This window comes from Ambystoma mexicanum, chromosome 4p (genome assembly GCF_040938575.1).
Source record: "Ambystoma mexicanum isolate Mex_15411 chromosome 4p, UKY_AmexF1_1, whole genome shotgun sequence".
Lineage (NCBI taxonomy): Eukaryota > Metazoa > Chordata > Amphibia > Caudata > Ambystomatidae > Ambystoma > Ambystoma mexicanum.
The window spans coordinates 883,395,922-883,413,926 of NC_090927.1; positions in this window are offsets into that span (position 1 = coordinate 883,395,922).

Consider the following 18,005-nt stretch of genomic DNA (forward strand, 5'->3'; position numbering starts at 1 on the left):
CTGGGACATTTTCCTTGCAATTGCCACTGTGGGAAGCATTGAAATCATATGTCGGAGGTATCTGCAGTAGCACTGGAAATTGGATATTAAAAGCAATCAGAAGAGAGCTATACACAACTTAAATGACACTTCGGCGACATGGGAATGATTATGCCACTTCTAAACATCATTCCAAGTTATACGATATTCGTGTCATGGGGTGGCTGAATGGGAATTCAAGAACATTCACAAAATGGTAATGACAAGGAAGTATGGTGAGGACAAAAGATCAGCCAGGGTCTTGGCCAGGCTTATTATTAGTCTCATAAGGAATACTAATAGTTGTTCTTTTTCGAATACACAAGGTAAATTGACCACATTAATTGATGCAATTAATAATGTTTCTTTATTGTTAACCAGGCTCTAGACTCGTATAAATAAATGATCAAAAAATGCATTTCTTTTATACAGCTTTGCATGCCGGATTCCGGCTTCTAAGTGCAGTACTGCTCAGTGTTGTCTTGCTTCCAAGATGAGTGCGTTGCCCCTGAGTTATACCTCTGCCCCAAATAGGGATGGTGAAACTAAATGTGCTATTTAGCAATACCTGTCAGGGATACCACTCCAAACCTTGCATGCTGCCATATGGGAAACATGTGAGGCCCCTATTTCTGAACAAGAGCCGATACATGCGGTTGCGGAATTTAAAACTGACAAAACATCCCGGTTTGATGGCTTAATATAGGAATTCTGTAAGCAATATGGTGTTTTATTAGTTCCTAAAATGTTAGCAGTTGGGGAAAAGGCTATGGATTTGGCCCACTTGGCCTCTTCAATGAGAGACACAGTCATCATTTTATTGTTCAATCTGGCAAACATGACACAAAAAACAGAAGCATGTGGTTTGTACAGATTAGTGTGCTATGTTATGTTATGTGTTTTTATATAGTGCAAGTTCACCAGAGGCATCTTGGCGCGGAAGACACAACAGCTACAGCCAGAAACCAAGCCAGTATATCTAAAAGAGAAAAGTCTTCAAGAAGCGCCTAAACTGAAGATGATCTACAATGGCGCTAAGAGAAATTGGCAGGAAGTTTCAGAGTTTGACCGCTTCAATGGATAAAGACCAGTCACCAGCCCTGGTTAGCTGGAAGAAAGGAACGGAGATTAGCTGAGCATTCTAGGAATGTAAGGATCACCTGGGTGGGTATGGTAGAAACATGAGTTGCAGGTATTCCATTGTAAATGTGGATTAAATTGTTTGCAAAAGCTCTCGCATACAGATTAATGCTGCAGCTCTCATCTATATCGACCAATCAGGTACATCCCTGAGAGATCTTCAGCTCTTAATGTCCAGTCACCATTTGGTGTACTTTCCCAGCTAATACCTTCTATGCAGGTTGCAGCTGCAAAATGGAATTAGCTGTTTATGGTCAAGGAGAGATTGAGTTTTTATTTATATCCGCACAACTTGTTAGAGTGTGGTTAAATTCTGCTCTCCACCCCCCTTTTCTATTCCTATTTGTCCTAAATCAGGCATGTCTACTTTCACTGCCTCCTCTTTGCTATGGCAATGAAACCATTGACTTCATTAGTTAGACACACCATACCAATCGGGGTCTACTGTTGGGTGGTATAATAACAATTATATATATATTACATATATTATATGTGTTGTACTCATTCTGCTTTAAACATTTACTGGGATGTAGTACCTTTGCAAGAGTAAAAATTACTGATTTGTTTTTACTGCCTTTGAACCGTTTTATCAGCCATTAGCTTTTAGCTTTTAGACTGTTTCAATATGTGTGTATTGCCTCACCTGCATGCATGTAGCTGCCGCTGAGATTTCAATTGTAGATTGAATACAGACTACACCTCCCGAAGCTCTGCTCCAGGAAGTGTACAAATGTGCCTAGCAGCGCAATAGCTCTGGTGTGTTTGTAAGGCAAACTGGTTAGTGCTGGTTCGTGTCTGGGATGTGTCGGTGTTATTTGCGTTCCATTGTGCAGATCATCAGGTATTGGTTCCTGACTCTTTATTTGTGACTTGATTAACCGTGCTTCGGTGGTCCATCTTGTTCTGTTTTGCACCCTGTCCCGTGCCTAGGCTTAGTTCATGTACCAGTCATAGTTTCTTGTATCTCAGCCTGATTATATGCCTAGTGACTTGGCGCAGTCCTCCTCCCGTTCGGAAAGAGTTTGAAAGCGAGCAGCAAGAATACTTGCACAATACCTTGATATGGATTTCAGTAGCAATCTAACAACTCCTAAAAGTGCTTGAATAATGTGGATGTAGTACTGACTGGAAGTATTAATTCTATTATTTAGCAACTGGTTCTTAGCCCTGTTAGTACCTCTAGTGATTCATGATTGTGAACACTTTCACCGATAGGGTCATTTTATCTTGGACTGATTTGCCTGCTCATATTTTATCCACCGCGTTTTTAGCTAATGCTTCGGCTGATGGTACAGAGATTGGAATTGTTCCTACTAATTATTTTTCTGCATTACCTAAAACCAATATCTTCCTTACTGACTTTGCTACTCTTAATGAAGATGCCAATGTCATCTTGTATCTCTCCTATGCAGAAATTACTGTTGAGTCTGAAATTGAACCTATTCTTCCTTCTCTATTACCTACAATTAGTACTTTTTCTTGTTCTCTCGATGCTACTGCTTTTGCTTCTTCTTCTGAAGATGCTAACTTATTTTTGCGTCAGCCCAATGTGATGACAGATCTGTTACAGAGTCTTTAAATAGATTTGTCTTCACTGTATCTCATAATGAGGGAATGCTCCAAATGTGTTTTTGGCAACTGCCTTATTAATACATGGTTACTGGTCCAACAAGCAGTAGAGTTAGCAGAACTCATTAATGAAACTAATGGGGATCTCTTAGCTCTTACAGAGACGTGGCTTAATGATTCTGCTGCCCATGCAGCTGCTCTTGCCACTCCTGCAAGCTATAGCATCATCAGGACTGACCGTACTTCATCTAGAGGTGGTGTTGTTGCCCTCATTACCGGCACTCGCTTAAAATGAAAATGCATTACTCAAAACTGTTTGATTATAGACAGTTGTGAGGCACTATTAGCAAAACTTAGTGTGGATCATAATATCTGGTCAGTGTTCTTATTCTTTACAGACCTTCTTCAAAAACTCCATACTTTGAAGAGCAGTTGTTCTCACTGCTTTATGATATATTGAAATCTAATAATAAAAAAATCTATATTGCGTGACTTTAACTATAGGTTATATAATAAATCTGATCTTCACGCATCATCACTATTGAATGCCCTTGAAGCTATTGGATTCCAACAACATGTCCAGTCTGCAACACATGCAGATAGAAACATCTTAGATTGGGTCCTTTCATATAATATTAATATCTCTGTAACATCATTTGAAAGTTGCCCTTGGTCGGACCATCAGCTAGTTCCCTGTGAGAAGATTCTACCAACGGCAGTGCTTTGAATGGACTCCAACCCTAGAATACTGAAAAAAGTTAGGAATTTGAAAAAGCTTACCCCGATGTCCATTGCTCCTCTAGTTACCCCAGGACTTTTGAAGTTACATACAATCTCAAACTCAATGACCTTGTGGAGCATTTCTAATAGGTCTTAGGTGGGTCGATTGATTCACTTACTCTGATAAGATTGAAATCTATCAAAACAGAAACCAGCAAAAACATATGGTTCAATGATGACATTATTAAATACAGAAACTTAAAAATACTATCTGAAAGAACTTGGTGCAAAAATCCTTGCACCAAGTCTTTGCTCCCTTATAGGAAATCCGTAAAGGAATATAAACAGGCCATTATTGCTTCTAAACAGACGGTTTACAATCATAGAATATCTAGCGCTAAATCTATTTCGAATGAACTGTTTGTTATCTTTAAGGAGCTGGAGGGTAAGACATATCAGAAGGCTTCTTTGGATCTCTCTGATGCCTGGCGTCAAGACTTCCAAAGTGAATTCCTTAGTAAGATCTCCAAACATCAACATGAAAATAATTCTCACAAACTGTTACTTGACAACTCAACAACTGACATAACGAAGCCTTCAGGTGTGTCCTTGGTGCCGATAGATCAATTTTGCTTTTCCTTCCAGCAAGCCTCTGCAGATGAAGTGTGTTCTTTTATAAAGGACTTGAAACCAACAGCTTGCCTGGGTGATGTTTGTCCAGCCCAGACTCTAAAGGATTGCCTGGATTTCCCTCTACCTGCTGTCTCGCAGATGGCCAATGCTTCTTTCTCTGATTCCTGTTTTCAAGCCTGTCTCAAAGAAGCCTGGATCACTCCCCTCCGCAAGAAGGAAAATCTTAATTCTGCAGTTGCTAGTAATTATTATTATTATTATTTGTTTTATTTAGTTCTTCATGTATTTAACTCATAAGAACTTTTACAGTTATTTAATACAAATTTTAAATGGTCAAATAAAAAATTCAAGACATTCAGTTCATTCAGTATGATTAGTTCAGTTAATGCTGCCATAGATAAAAAGTAAGAAAAGGATAAAAGAAAAATGTTTGGGGCTCTTACACTGCCACCCATTCTTGACTAGGCGCTGGTGTAATCAGTTTCCCTTATTCATTCACTCCTTTCCAGACCCCATACAGTGCTATTTGCAGTTGTTTTTTATCAGTATTCAAGCAGTAACGCCAAAAGTTTATAGTTTTTATGCTGTCAATATTAGCAACAAATCTACCAGGTTGACACATGTAGAGTGTGCCGTACGCTCAGCATTCAGTTAAGACATGCCGTGCAGATTCCTTTTCCCCCGGGATGCCACATAGTCGACACCTTCTATTTTTCTTATTGATCTTTAATGAGGGACAAATATCTTCCAAAACTGGAAGATTATTTATTCTCAATAGTAGTAGGAATCGACGGAGGGCTAGGGATGGACATATTTTTAAGTCACTTTGAGGTGCTCTATATGTGTGGATCAGCTGGGGCATCACCGTTCTGTTGCGTTTTTAATTTGGACATGTGGGTGTAGCTCTCACACCGATCCCACATATCCTGTTCCACACAGAATTGTTTTTTTTGATTTCATCAGGATTGTCCTTCCAGTCAGGCTTCCACCCTATTTCGTTTAATGCTTTATGAACAAGTGCTTTAAATGCCCCATCAGAGTGTACGTCAGTTTCTATGTCCTGCTGTTTTAGTAAAGGGCATACTGGGCCACTTAAGCATTTGATATATAACAAACATCTCCTTTTTATCAACATGGATCTCAAAGACCTAAGGCTTAGTTCCAGTCTTATTATTTCTACGGGGGTACTCAATCTCAATGATAGAATACTTCTCCAAAATGTGCCTTCTACTATTTTTAACCAGGTTAAATCTGTTATGCATAAGGTTTCAAGCCTGTATAAAATAGTAGGGCAAACATCTGGGATATCGATCAGTGAGAGAGGGCATGGGTGATTTTCATGCTTGCCTTGTCGACCTCTCTTTGACCTGTTAGACAGCATCTGCATCATTTGCACTAAATATGATGATGATTCCTAAATCTTATTAGGGTTGTCCAGCAATTACGATCATGACTCTCAGGCATTTAATAGGATTTACTCCATAGTACAATCATGGATGGCGGTCAACTCATTGGCACTAAATGACAATAAAACAGAGTTACTTATTGTCAGGTCTGGACCAAGGTTGTGGAAAATGGTTCCTTGATAGGATCACTTTGCGATTGCTTGGTGTGTAATTATGTTTGCTTCCGGTGTAAAAACCGTGGGAGTTTATTTTGACTCCCAACTGTCTTTAACAAAACATGTTGATAACCTTAGCTCTTCCCATGTGTATATTAACCGATTATTGCAACAGATTTGCCCAAATTTCACCTTAGAGAATAGAGCGCTGTTGGCCACAGTGTTGATTAATGCAAGACTTGATTATTTGTAATAGCCTGTTGGCTGGCACCTCTAAAGGCAATCTGAATAAACTGTAAACACTGCAGAATTGGGCCGTTAGGGCTTTCCATGGATTAGGCAAATCCATGGATGCCCATTAAACATTAGATTCAGCATGAAGTTCTAGCATTAATAGGAGCCACTCCCTGATGCCTTATGGATCACTTGCAAACCAAATCATCTACGAGACGGCATCTTGCTTTGTCAGCCATGTTTAAACTAACCAAATACAATCACAGCAAGGGCTTGGAATGAGCTACCATCTATACTTTGTGATCTTTCTAGTCCACTCACATTCAAAAAAGATTTGAGGATGTACTTTTTTAATAAACGATTTGATTAATTGCCTCTTTTTCATTCTGCTTAACTGGTTTGTTTAAATCCTGTCTTTGCTTTTGTCTGTTTGGGTGCCCTGAGGCCTGACGGCATGTGGCGCCTCAGATAAGCATTAAGATAAATAAATAATAATTTGACTATCTATGGAGACGAACAACCATGTATAAATATTGAAACATCCATTAGAACAGGGTGGCATGGCAGCTATACATTTCACTTTTAGTTGCACACGCACACTTTGCTGCTTATTGTTCCTGTGGATCTTGTTCATTATTCCATGCAGAAAGGAGAGAACAACATTCCATTCCTTGTCCTTATCTCCACTTTTACTAAGCCGTTGCATAGAAGATTGTAAATGTGAAGTGGGTCAATGAACACTTCTGGGTGGTTGGGCCAATTGATATTCTCAGATTGATATCACTAATCCCTATACTTGCAAGATGCTGATGTGCCATAAACATGATTTATTTCCTAACTGTAGCAATAGTATTAATAATACCTTGCATAGGGGAGGTATCAAATATATTTGTAATTTGATGGTGTTTTTTGTTTCACGTGAGATTCATGATGAAAATAGGGGTGCTAACACTATATCTCTTCCACAATACTACAAGATGTGCAATTAACTGAATTGCTAGAGTGTTGATTATCTACAAGAACTCACATCCGATCTTTCATTATATAGCCTTATCGACTGAGAAAGTGGTCATTATCACAGGATAAAGACCCACCAACAAGTTTGTTTGTTTGTTTGTTTATTATTTATAATGCGCGCCAGACCCAGGGGTTACCGGGCGCAACAGTTGCAAGATAATGCAATGCTTAGTTACAGGATGTCAAAATATGATGCATAGAATACAGACATGTAAAAATTGCTATTTACAGATATTATATACATTATAAACAAGAATGTGATAAAAATCCATGTAAGGTGACATGTGTTGGGTCACGTAAATGCAGTACAAATTCTTACAATGCCAAAATGTACAGAGGTGCTTACAATAGTTGTGCCCTGAGGGTACCCGGAAAGGGTTACAGCTAATGGTAGGCATTGGTTACAGTTCAGTCGGCGTCAAGTGAGTTAGTAGTTGTTAGCTTTCAACCATTCAATGGTATTGGTTCTGAATTTGGGATAGGGTTGGTCTGATCTCAGTGTAGGAGGCAAGGAATTCCAGAGTTTTGCCGCTTTAATGGGGAAGCTATTGCCTCCGATCGTGGTAAGTTTGAATTTGGGGATGGACAAATGGTCCATATTTATTGATCTGGTGGGTCTTGTGGAGGTCTGTCTGTGGAATCTCTCAGAGAGGTAAATAGGGGTGGCGTTATTGAGGGATTTATGGGTGAGTGACAAGGTTTTTAGGAGGATTTTGTCCTTGGTTTGGAGCCAATTATTCTGTCGTCTATTCTCAGAAATGTGATTTCTTTTTGAGATGCCTAGTGCTGCTCTAAGGGCATTGTTTTTCAAAGTTTGTATTTTTCTGATGATAGATTTGTTAGAGCCTATGTACAGGGCATTACAGTAGTCCAGGCGGGACAAGATAAGTGCTCTGGCCAGGGTGATACAGCTATTGTTGGAGAGAAATGGCTTTCCTGTTCTTATGAGTTTGGACGTATAGGCCGTTGAGGACGCTAGCATGTTGATCTTTTTGGAGAATGAAAGGGTAGAGTCCAGAGATAAAAACCTAGTGTTTTTACCTCGTGTGCTACCTTAATGCAGTTGCCATCGATTATGAATGACGAATAGTCGGGTCCCAGTTTTTTTTGGTTGAAGCGGGTGCCCAAGATGAGGAGTTCTGTTTTATCATCATTCAGGCATAGACCGTGCGTGGCCATCCATGCCTGGATGATGATGTATACTCTGTTCACCAAGACCAAATCCTTTTCATAATCCCCTGAAAGTGGGAGGAGGATCTGGGTATCATCTGCATAGTTAGTGTAGGTGATACCAAGATGATCCAGATTATCGAAGAGGGGCTTGGTGAATATGTTGTGCAGTGTGGGTGAAACACAGGATCCCTATGGGACACCACAAGTGATAGGTACTGGGTCTGCAGTGGCAGAGGGTGAAAAGACCCTCATGGTTCTGCCGCTGAGGAAGGATCTAATCCATGTTACAGCGTCCTTCGAGAAGTGTGCTGCTGTGTCGAGATGGTTGCATAGTATTGTATGGTCCACCAAATCAAACGCAGCTGAGAGGTCTAGGAGGAGGAGCAAGGCTGATTTGCCATTTCCTATGAGCTCATCAACTTGGGTCGTGAGATCAATGAGGGCAGTCTCTGTTCCATGTTGTGGGCGGAATCCTGACTGTCTAGCTCCAAGTAAGTGGTGTAATTCCAAATATTTTTGTATTTGCGTATAGGCCACCTTATCTAACATTTTTAGAAGAAAGGGGACTGTTGTAATGGGCCTGTAGTTGGTGGGTGTTGAAGGATCGAGTGTTGTTTTTTTTAAAAGTGGCAGTACCCAAGATTGTTTGAGATTAATGGGTATGGTGCCGGTGGTAAAAGAGGCGTTAATAAGCTTGGAAATGAAGGGAGATAGGTCTTGCGCAGTATCCTTGATAATCTGTCCTGGGCAGAGATTGACCTGAAAATTTGATGGTTTGAGGGATAGAATGATTCTTTCCACCTCGAGGATAGATACTTTGGAGAAGTTGAATCGGATAGGTTGGGTTTCTGGTGTATTTGCAGCTGTTTTGGGCGATGGTGTGTTCTTTAAAGAATTATTTTTTTGGAGATTTTATTTTGTAACATAGATACTTTATTGGCCAAGGCATATTAGATGTCTCCGCACAATTTTTTATCTTTGTTGCATGTGTCAGGTATGGTGATGGGGGTCTCTAATTCTTTAAGAATAGTGAACAATTCGTTCATATTGGGGTTAGCTTGGGAGATCTGATTGTCATAGGAAGCCCGCTTAGCTAAGCAAATTTCTTTTTTGTAGAGGGATGAGATTTTAGAGAGCTTTAATTTGTTAATTTCCGAAGGTAGTAGTTTCCAGGCGGCTTTTTCTTTTTTGTTGTCTTAAGTTTTTTTAAGAAAGGTGTGAACCATTTGTTCAGGTGGCTTTTTGGTTTACTGGGTCTTAGTTTAAGAGGGGCTATCTGGTCCAAGGAAGAGGCCATCATTTTGTTGAACTCCTCAACCAGGCTTTCTGGGTCAGCACTGTCAGGAAGTGCGTTGAGGGTAGGGAGTAAGGCAGGGATAAGTCTATCCGCTGAAATGCTCTTTTTATTTCTGGTAAGAGTGGGAGGAGCCATGGGGGGAGGAGTGGGTAGGGGTCTGTTAGTGGAGAGTGTAAATGACAGTAGGCAGTGGTCGGTCAAGGCTAATGGTGAAATAGAAAGGATATTGGCATGGCAGTTGTGGTCAGCAACCCAATCTAATATTCTACCTTTGTTGTGAGTGGGGATAGTGCTTCTTAGGGTGAAGCCTAGTTCTACTAGTGTATTGGCAACTTTTAGGGCAGGCAGATCCGAAGGGTCGTTGAAACCCAGATTAAGGTCACCTAATAGTAGTGATTGAATTGAGCTTTTAAGGTAGTTAGCTAGGATCGTGTTAATGTCATCCTCAAATGTCCCGATTGGGCCCGGGGGGGCATATATCAGGTGTATATTAAGGGTTTGAGAGTTAATCAGTGGCACTTTGACTGACAGAGCTTTGCATGATTGAACATCGTAAGAGGGGGCTAGTCTCATGGCGAGGCTACATTTATGGATAATGGCAATACCACCTCCTCTAGTGCCTTGTCTGTCTTGTTTTAGGACAGTATAGTCATCTGGGACTGCTAGCATAAGCATAGGGCCTGCTGCAGCATGTAGCCATGCATCAGTGATGGCGAGAAAGTCTACGTTCTCCCTCAGAATCAGGTCAGCAATCTCTGTGGAATGGGCTACTAGAGATCTGGAATTTATCAGTGCTCCTTTCATAGGTGGGCTGGTGGGGGTTGAGTTTACAGGGTGGGAGTCTGGATGGTATTTAGGATTCAGGTGTAGGGATGTGCAGATTTTTGATTTCAGAAGGTGGTTGTTGGCTGACTCAGTAGTTGCCAACAGAATTTTCGGTGTCCTTTTCCCTATCGGGCGGGTAGCAAACTTCTGGTTGGCTCATACATTTTGGCTAGTCTGGCTCTGAGGCGCATATTCCTAGATTCTGTTGAGCAAGGGTTACTTTTAATTTGGGGTAAGGCATTGTCCATGGCTAGAGGTTGTTTGGTTGTAGTGATGTTGGACAGGTCGGGTGATATGGTTGGAAAATCACCACGGGCCTGTAGCTGGTGTATACCAAGGCAGAGTATGAGGTTCAATATGGATAATGAAGAGAGTCTAAGTTGGTTGGTGACTTTAGTGAGCATACTGAAGCTAGGTGGACTTTGGGCTCCTATGCAGTAATCAAGCAGGGTTTAACTGTAGGCTATGGCATAAGGCAGGCCGAGTGCAATACATGCTAGGGTATAATTGTCGTAGGCGGCAATAATAATCAGTATGCGTGTCAAGGCTAATGCACCGTGGTTGCGCTGAGGGCCTGAGTTGTGGGAACGGTCATTATTCCAAGCGATAATTACCCCTCTAATGGTCTATAAGGCTACTAGCGCATAGTCGTAGTCAATGTTCCCTGTAAGATGTGTGCATGTGCGCTTGCCCTACTACCCTTTGGGTGCCTTTCAGAAAACTTTTAGCAGCTCACACAGAACATTTCCACCTTCTTAAGAATTAATAATTCACAAGCCACAGCAGTTACCTGACATTTGATTTCTATATTAGTAGAGCTAAATTATGTTAACCAGTCTTGATATTCTGTTCTAGCCTACTTACCTTACCATACTATGCAAGCATGACCTTGAAAAGCTAATAACCCTAAAACAGAATATACACACAAGATGTGCCTTCACACATTAACCAAATAACCTTCCCTCCCCATCCTCGACTCCCATAATTGACTCTGCTACATTCATATGTTATGACTTACCTCTGTATCAGGCCACCTTTAGCTTTTATCGGTCCACTTGTTTTATGTTTGTTGAAGTATGAACAATGTTCATGCACCTGCATTTCTGTTGCTCATGGTGCCTTAGCAAAAGCGTCACCTACACATGTATCCTAATTGTCAGCTCAAATATCGGATACTGACTGTACTTAAGCAGGCTACTTGGATCTGTAACCACATACCATGCATCCCATTCTTTGCACAGATCCCACAGAGGCACGTTGAAGCAGTATCCTTGCAAGTAAACACATTATAAAACTTAAATAAATATCACTTTGCCTTTTAAGGATTTTGAGTGGAAAATGTAATGCTCAGCCTCTCCTACTAGCACTGCTAACATTACCCTAAACAAGGAGATCAATATTGCAATATCATTTACTATCATTTACGTGGCGTGCAAGGGATTATGGGAATGGGATATGCCTGGCACTACTCATACATAGCATTAGGGCAGCAGACATCGACACAGCTAGAGGGCTTTTCATAGGATGTCCATCCTTTACAGGTTTCCAGAGTTCCACTGGCCACATTCCTTAACAAATGACATGGTAACACTTTGCTATAAAAAAAGGTTTCACTGAGCACCTGTACAATCCTACTCAATGAAATCAAGGTGGGATATTTTTAAAGCAATCTTCATAAAATGTCTATAATAACATGGTGAGGCTTTAAATATGTTTTGCTTGTGAAGTATTGTGGCAATGCAAATATTCCAGTGAGTGTTTTACTGCAACAATCACTCACCTATTAGAGAGACCCTAACAATTCATATGTGAGGCAAGTACAGGTGCCAGGTGGTGAAGAGGGGTGGGGGGATTGGCACATGAGAACGCTCATTGGGGGTGAAGAACAAATCAGCAACTTTCAAAAACCAAGTCAGCTGTTTCGGCAGTACAGTGCAGTTAAGGAAATGTGTTTGCTTGCATTAAAGGATTGGAAACTGAACCTTTGGTCTCTTTCTAGGCTCAGCTGCTGAGGGCTTTTCATGTGTCTGTGTCCCTTGCATCCCCATGCATCCTATTTAAGTCAAACCAGTGAATTTCAAAAGGGGGCTGTGAGATACAGGAGCTGGCACTCCATCTCTTGTACCACTGAGCATTGCTGCTATTAACTCAAAAGGCAAATCAGTGTGGTTTTCTCCAATGGAGCTCCATTAAAAGCTCTGTGAGGTTCTTGTATTTCGTCTAGGCTGTGATGAGAATTAATGGGCAAAACTATAGAAGGTATTACATGCCATGCCATTTCGCTTCCTTAGTAAGAGTTACAAGCATGGCTCTGATAGGATATTACTCCATACTTGCAATCAAAGGATTTCTCAGGGAGTAAACCAATGATTACCTTTGCCAATAGGAATGTGTTATGTTTATTAAAAGGTGTTTTTTCCTTAATGTTCCTCTTGTGATCTGGTTGTAATATGAGAGTTCCTTCCTATACCACTGCTCAGTTGGTCATTGAATCGAAAATATCAGTGGAAATGTGTGGGTGGGCTCCTATATGCCCATAGTTTCCCTTTTTATATTGTGCTTATTTTTACTCCCATGTTTGTTCTGGGTAGATTTTCCTGTTTTTAGGGAGTAAAAACAGGCTGTATATATGCCTCTTAGCTGAAAAGCAGGTGTTGAGTAAGTATTGTCCTTGTTCTGTTCACGGGACAATGTAATGTAATGTTGATGCTAAGCAGAGCCACATGAAATCTAATTATCATACTCTCTGGGACAGTTATTCTAATGCAATTGTTTAGCAATATGCTATGGGAGGCATGTTCTCCTGTCCCCTGAATTACTTCATTAAAGTGGCACATGAACACTTGAACATTTATTGGCTTGTTTTCTTGCACATTCCATTTAGTTCCACTTGGCAAATAATATATCATGTCTGAATATTTTGCCAGCCACATTAGACATGATAAGCAATATTATTTTTTGTAATAAACACAAGGTTGTTTCCAAATTGCATAAATCAGTGTGTGCATTGTCTGTGAGCAGTGTCGAAAAATGAACACCTAAACCTTTTGTTTATACTGATTATACAATGTTTTTTGTGCATACACATTTTTCTCTGCTTAAGTATTTTTGCTAGTTACTGTGGCAGATCTTGAAGTCTTGGACTGGTTGATGCACTCTTTTTGTAATCACATATACAATATTTGCTTTTTTTAGCCTATATCTATGGAAAACATGTTGTAATATGCACACTTTACACTAATGTGTAAATAATTGCAGTCGTTTGAAAATCAAATATTTCCCTCCAAACCTTTCAGAGATGATAGCTCACTAACTGCACATGCTTCCAAAGTGGCTTACCTTGTTAGTCAGTTGCTCAAATGAAAGGTAATGTGCGCAAGAAATCCAGCCATTTCTGTACTTGGAGAAAAACAATGAGAGGGAATATTGGTAGTAGTAGCAATACATGATGTGTAGTTTTGGTGGTGAAGTAAAACATTTTATTTTGATACTGGGTACAGTAAATAGGCAACTGAGTTTGTCAAATCAGGTTTTATTTTGTAGTGTTTAAAAACATGGTTGTCATAAATGAATCATGTTAAATGTAAACTTGTTGAACTGAAACAGGTTTAATGTGAGCCTGCCTTTGTTGTCATGTAAAAATAAATGGTTTCTTATAAGAAAGTGAAAGCATTTTCCCATGTTTTAGCTTTGTCTTTCGTATGTTAAATATGATGTTGCCGCAAAAACCAGTCCTTTTAGAGAGGGTCTTTTTGCTGAAGGAAATCTTTCCTGGAAATTGCATTGTTGTTTCCCCTGTCTGCTTTTCAAGACAGAATGTTCAGAGCACAGTAAATAGCAGTAGTTATTGACTGTACTCTAAACATTCTGATTGGCTGAGAGGAGGTCAGTTATGATCTCCATGTGCTAACAATATATAATAAATGCATTTGGTTGTGGAGAATTGTCTCATGATTATGTCACCAGACTCAAGAAGCAGATCACTTGGATAGCAGTACGTTTTCAATGAAATGCCAGCATGATCTGGAAGTGAACCCTTCAATTAAGAAATCGGGCAGACCGTTTGCACAGTCTCCTCACAGTCTCATTTAACTCATGGCATAAACTATTTAAAAACTATTTATATCACTCCATCTAGGGTTACATTTTTTAATGATACCTTAGAGACATCCTTTCCTAGATGTGGGCAGTCAGAAACTGGACTCCATATGTTTTGATCATGTTCCAGGGTTGCAGATGTCTTGGGACCGATTCTAAAGAATCTATCTCAGGTTATTAGACTGATCTTGTCTATGGTCCCTTCAGATTTTCATTGGATGGGTTCCAAGGTTTGCCTAAACATTTTCACAGGATTATGTCCATTGATTTGTGTCTTGCAAAAAAAAGTTTTCTTATGACACTACATGATAAATCACCATAATCAGGCAATGCATGGCTTAAGAAAATGAATAACTCTGAGGAAACATATTAAGGCGATATCCCCAAGGTGGCGGGTGATCCTATAAGTAACGGCCTGCCGCCCAAGATAAGGGCCTGAGCAGAGTGAGGGTCCCTTAACAAGAGTGGTGGTGCTGTTACAGAAAGGGTCAGCACACCACTGAGGGGTATATTGCCATTAGCACCTGTGTAGGAATCTACACAGGTGCTCATTTTTTTCTATAATTTAAAAAAACGGAAACTTCTCTTTACAGTTCGGCCTGGTGCTGTGCAGTGCTGGTGTGCTGGAAGTCTGTTTTCAATGTCGATGATGGTGATGTCATCTAAATTGAAAAGGGACTTTGAGCATAACAGCAGTGCGTGGCACCGGGCTGCACTGCAAAGGTAAGTTTCTTTTGTTTTTAAATAAGAAAAAAAGACACCAGTAGCACCCAGGTAGAAAATTACACAAATGCTAAGGTGAGGGGTTAGGTGGAGCTAACCCTGGTGCTTGAGACGCAGGCTTGTACCTTAGAATACAGCCTGCTTTCGAGCATTCTGATTGGTCAGCGCCCCCTCCCAGGGTGCTAATGTGGGTTGATGCCATATAGACAATGCTGTAAGGATATCAGGACTCCATTGTGCATGTACTTGTAAATGGATGAAACTGAGGCCTCTTCTGAACATCTAGCGGTTCCATTCAGGTTCCTCCTGTTGTTTCTACAAGTGTTGATTAGTCATGGGGAAGCGCACTATACTTGTACGGAAATTGCACTTGCATGTATTTCCTTTGCTCATAGTTAATGTTTTAAAGTCTGTGGAGGATCATTTCTGGATATTTCCAAACCCAGATATTGCATCTATGTATATTGTCGAATGGAATGCTTACCTTACGTTGTCGTTCTTGTAGGTTGCATTTTAATTGTTTTGATTTAATCTATGATAAATAAAGGAATTCAAAGAAGAATGATAAGGGCAAACTTGATGAGGACGAGGACCATAGGTTCTCCACAGGATTAAGATGACAATTCAGGACTACATAATACAAAGGAAGAGTATAGTGCACAAAGGATATATTGTGATGCTGGAAATGCATTGGAGGGACAGGGCCTCCATGTCCTTGTCCTGTACTCCTTTTATCATGTGTGTTCTCTGTTATTTTCTGCACAGGAGTTCATATGGGACTCCTGGCAATGCAGCTCTTCCTCTTTTTGTTTTGGTGAACAGACCTTTGGGATACCCTTATGGCACATATCGGTGGAGGTACAGGCCTGTACCCCTAGTGTATGTTTGTGAGCACCTCTGTGTGGCCCACAGAGCAGGGTATGGGCTGGTGGCAGCTCCATGCTGCATTTGACAGGTGCTCTGAGTATCCTCCATTTTGGGATACCCAGGCCCTGCCATTGGAATCAGTTGATTCCTGATAGGAGACAAGATGGCCCCTGTGGCCTCTTGCTTTCTATTGCCTGTTACCTTGTTTTCCCAAAGTCCTGAGAAGCCCCAACTCTGTCCCGTCCCCTGACTGACTGTTGGGTGGAAGTTCCATATATGGTATTGTGGGGAAGTCCAGGCCAGACTAGCTGGAGCCTTCCCAATGACTGTGTGTTGTGGGTACAGACTTGCGGTGCGGCCTGGGTGAATGGAGTGTGTGACCAATATGCATTTCATGTTATGGGTGCCTGGTTTCTGGTATGTGACACAAAGACTGAGACAACCCTGCCCGAAACTGGTATGAATGCAGTGTGGAGTGCTGAATGGCCGGGTACATGTCCCAATCCACATCCCTTTTTGTGAGTGTCTGGATGGAGAAGAATGGCCTGAATGCACTGTGAGCCTGATTGGCTACCTGCCTGCCTGAATGCCCTTCTGAATTATTGGTTGCCTGAGTATGACCCAGCAAAGTGAATGAGAGACCAAACAGTTTATCTAGGGACTACTCCCTGATGGAAATTGTTCAGAAGCTGAAGTTGAAACTTGCTGTTATCCTTGAAGCCCAGCTGGATTAAGAAGACTTGCTGCTGCATTTGCTTTGACCCGATCCGAAAGCTGTTCAGTTTGTCGAGGACTGATCCAAGAGAGGACCTGGCAAGGAGACCTCTTCCCGAGCTATGAGGGAACATCGTGCAGACCACTGACTTTCGCCGAAGCTCCATGCATGCCAGCCTTTGAAAGACTGTCGACCGGAGACGGGGACCACGAAGGAATCTCGAAGTAAAGCACCCGCACATCTAGGCCATCGAAGTCCATTGCCATCAACCAGGGTTCGGAGGATTTGCTGGAACTGCTCGAAGCCCGTTGAAGCTGTGTTGCCCAGAAGTGGGGACCACTTGATGCTGTGCTGCCGACAACCAGAGCCACTTTGAATCAAGGACTCCCTTGCTCATCACCGTCAACCGCTTTGTCCTGCTGGAGAAAGTCAAGGTCGCTGACGAACTGAGGAAAATCTGCTGATGGGTTTCCCTCCACCCGAAGACCACAAAGACGCTGATGACCCAATGCCCTTGCTGGGCCAAAGTTCTTCATTGACTCTTTGTGGCAACAAACTATCGTCGTCGAGGTTCACTGCACGCCTCGTCTTTGCAGGTCATCCACGATCACCGCCAGGACCGAAGCTGGTGCCTCGATAGCCATCAAACCTTTTCATCGAGTACTCTCGATGTCAAGGTTCACCTTCTTTGAGGACTATCGATGATCCATGGCTCCTGCCTTAAAGGGAGACACTCAAGAAGGATCTGTCCACGACTCATCGAAGAAATCTGCTATACCAGGTACATTGCAGTGGTAGAAAAATTATAAGAGAAAATAAGACTCTGCTAAGGCAATATATGGACTGGGCTTGTTTATTATCTTATTTACAGGTTTCCCAGGTGGGGGGATCCTCATACAGAACTGTGCCTATTGGTGGTTCACGTTATTAATTGATTTGTATGCCATTTGAAATGTTCTGCAGTTGATGCATTTTAATGAAATCTATGAAGAAATTGTGGTACCATATAGAGACTGTATATATTTATCATTATAGAATTGCCTGAGCACAAAGTGTGCTATTGGATGTGTGCATAATCAAAGCCTTATATATATAAAGAGCTGTGTTTTCAATAACATAGTGTGTGGACATTCCTTTGTGGGTGCTTGGGGACTACACTGTACTTAAGATCCTGTCTGCATCACCTCCTGAGAGCTTATGCCTTGATTGCACGTCCACGTTTACCAAATAAACGTGGACGGTGGCTGGGGTGCTCTGTGCTTCTACTCTGCCATATAGAGGGCAGGAGTACAGATAAACCCCTCCAGTCTTTATATATATATATGTGTTTGTTTATTATTTATAAAGTGTACTCACAAATGCTGCAGTTTGAGGAGTTTATAAAAACAATAGAACCCAACACTACTAAGTAAACA